A 3,261-nucleotide genomic window follows, 5' to 3' on the forward strand; every position below is an offset into this window, starting at 1 on the left:
TGGTTTGGGTGCAAAGGGACCTTTAAGCTCATCCCATTCCACCCCTGTCACAGGCAGGGACACCTTCCACCAGCCCAGGTTGCTCCAAGCCCCGTCCAACCTGGCCTTGGACACTTCCAGGGATCCAGGAGCAGCCACAGCTTCTCTGCCCAACCTGGGCCAGGGCCTCCCCACCCTCCCAGCCAGCAATTCCTTCCCAATATCCCATCTCTCCCTGCCCTCTGGCAGTGGGAAGCCATTCCCTGTGTCCTGTCCCTCCATCCCTTGTCCCCAGTCCCTCTCCAGCTCTCCTGGAGCCCCTTTAGGCCCTGCAAGGGGCTCTCAGCTCTCCCTGGAGCCTTCTGTTCTCCAGGTGAACCCCCCCAGCTCTCCCAGCCTGGCTCCAGAGCAGAGGGGCTCCAGCCCTGGAGCAGCTCCGTGGCCTCCTCTGGACTGGCTCTAGATGTGCTGGATAATTCCAGAGTGTTTAATTTATATTCTCACAAGCAGCTGTATGGTCCCACAGAGCTGGGACGGGGAGGACCCTTCCCCACCCAGCCGACCCTCAGCGTGTCCCATTTTGACATCCATAACCTCAGTGACTCACGTTTTTTCGTCCTCTCAGAAAACAACATTTGCAGCTTCACTTTCTTCCAAGCAGATTTTAAGAAGCTGCTAAGAGTTCCCATGTGTGCTTTCCCTGATTAACACACCAGCTCTGGGGTTTGTGTGTAAGCCCAGGCACAGAGCAGCCGTGGCTCCTCACCAGGCCGAGCCAAGGGCGCCGAGCAGGTTAATACCAGCCCTGCAATAAAAACACAAAGCAATTTAAAACCTTCTCTTCAGGTTTTTCTCCTTTTGTTTACCTTCCTGTAGGCTTCAGAATAGCCAAAAATGAATAATACAGATATTACTATGCCGTTATGGATTTCTCATATGTGATGGACAGTCACCCAATTGTGAAACTTCCCGCTCAGGAGGTGGATCCAGGCAGAGCACATTCCGGCTGCTGAGAGGAGCAGCTCCACATCCAAAGCCTATCAGCAAGTATTTAATTACCATCCCTCTGGAAGCAATACAAGTGCTGCCTATATTGAAGTGAAACAAGGCTTCTATTCCAGCAAGGCCTAGATATCCGCTAGACCATCACCTACCTAATACAGAATAAATTGAATTACTCAGGCCAGACACAACATGGAGACACTTCAGGAGAAAATAAGATGCCTTAAAGTGAGCTGTAAAGGCAAATAAAATGACCATGGATGGCTGTATATTACTCAGTGGAAGCCTGAGCCTGTCAGAGCTGCATGTTCATAAAGCAGGAGGGAGCAGAGTGGGACCCTGTGGCTGCTCCCAGCACATGAACATCTCCCAGTCCTTCCCACCATGGCTGGCCCAGCTGTCCGGAGCCAGCCCCTGCTTCCAGGAAACACTTTGTCATCTTGTCTCAATGCTGCTGGAGGCAGGCACAAGCTCCACATTCAGCTGCCTCCAAGGACTACATTCACCTCTTTGTGTTTGGGTTTCTGTGCTGACATCAGGGAAAAACAATGTCACTCTGTTATCTGGCAGCTCCTCCACATTCCTTGGTGGGATTAACTCATTCCTGGTACCTCATGCCTTTGGGGAGGCCTCCCCTGGCCCTGGGGATGGGTTTTCTTTAATCTGCTCAAGTTTCTGCGTTTTTCGTCAATCCTCATCAGATACTCACGTAAACTCACTCGGTATTTCCCACAGCAACTTCCCTCCACCCTCATGGAGTTCTCTAGTCCAGCCTGACGAGGCTCCCCGGGCTGCATGGGAGCAGGGATCACAGCAGGATTCTGAACAGACAGAGAGGCATGTCTGTGTTTCCTTCTGATACATCTGCCTACTGCTGCACTTGTCCCCAGGACTGAATGTTTGCACTCGAAATTCCTTCTTAAAATCAACACTGCCATTCAGAAGAACAGAGCAGCAAAGCCTGGTGGTGTAACACAAACACGTGAGGAGGATCCCTGCCATGGATCCAGCCCAGCCGTGGATCCAGCCCAGCCATGGGTGTTCCCTGCCCGTGCAATGACAGACCTGCAGGTCTCTGCTCCCAGGTACATAAATACCATATAAATACCACAGAAACGCTACATAAATATGCCACTTACCAAAGCATTTAAAATAATTAATGTATTAGAAGAAAAAAAAAACCAACGAGGACAGAGTTGTGATTTGCAGAGAAACAACAAAGACTGTAAATGTTACATTTATTGGAATCACAGGATTGTTAAGGTTGGAAAAGACCTTGGAGATCATCAAGTCCACATGTCAACCCAGCACCACCATGTTCCCCACTAAAAGGTGTCCTCAAGTCTCATATGCACACGTTTTCTGAAACATATCTACTACTGGCATTAATGAGGGAGTATAGTGCTCAGAATAACCTTTAGGAAGCTCTGCACATACATTACACCAAGTTGGAATGAAGTTACCATCTTAAGTCCTCCAAGTACCAATGTCTTTTTCTCCTGGATTTTTACATCTTTGATTTCTATTGACTCAACTCCCTTGTTTGTTGTGGAGAAACTGAGGAATAAAGCAAGGAGGGCTTTCAGCAGTTCCCAGTCATGAAGGAGACCTGCAGAGCCAAGTGTTTGACTGGGTTTTGGTGTGAGAACTAAAACATGCCAAAAATACACGTTACAGATGAGCCCAGAGTAAACAATTAGGAAAGTTAGAGTTAAAAAAGGAGATAAAAAGGCAGAAAACATGATTAAAGTACTGAGCTGGGGGATTCATTAGGATTGCAGACAGATAAGTAAATTAGAGCCCTGCAGAAATTATTTGACTGGCAAATTAATTACACAATATTACAGTGGCTTTCCCAGCCAAATTTAGCCCTCGGGAATCAGGTAGGACTCTGCCTGACTTAATAAAAGGAGCCTTGACTGGTCTTCAGCTTAATCAGAGGTGAAAATTAACATTTCAGGATTTGAGGCAAATAGGAGGTTTCTGGAAAGCTCTGTCACTGTAACAATTACACAGGTTACACTGACAATAGGGCTGTGCAGGCAGTGGGATGCTCCTGCTTTTTCACAGGCCTTTAATTCACCGACCTGCTCAGGAAGCCAAGGCAGGAGGTGATTTGGAAACCCACATGGAACCTCATTAGGACAGATCATTCAATGGGACACTTCAGATTTGCTTAGAGAAGACCTGATTAAAATATTGTACTCCAACCCTGAAAAAGTGCAATGCTACTTTATTATTATTATTATTATTATTATTATTATTATTATTATTATTATT

General features: G+C 47.2%; 1 long non-coding RNA gene across 1 annotated transcript in view; it reads right to left on the reverse strand.

Moving 5' to 3' along the window:
* Window positions 1–484: 484 nt before the first annotated feature.
* The window catches only part of LOC113953294, a 4,767-nt gene continuing 1,990 nt past the window's right edge, over window positions 485–3,261 (reverse strand). The window contains exon 3 of the long non-coding RNA XR_003529827.1: window positions 485–784. This is a non-coding gene — a long non-coding RNA (uncharacterized LOC113953294). The remainder of the gene's footprint in view (window positions 785–3,261) is intronic.

Source organism: Corapipo altera, unplaced genomic scaffold (genome assembly GCF_003945725.1).
Source record: "Corapipo altera isolate COAL_440 unplaced genomic scaffold, ASM394572v1 68, whole genome shotgun sequence".
Taxonomy (NCBI): domain Eukaryota; kingdom Metazoa; phylum Chordata; class Aves; order Passeriformes; family Pipridae; genus Corapipo; species Corapipo altera.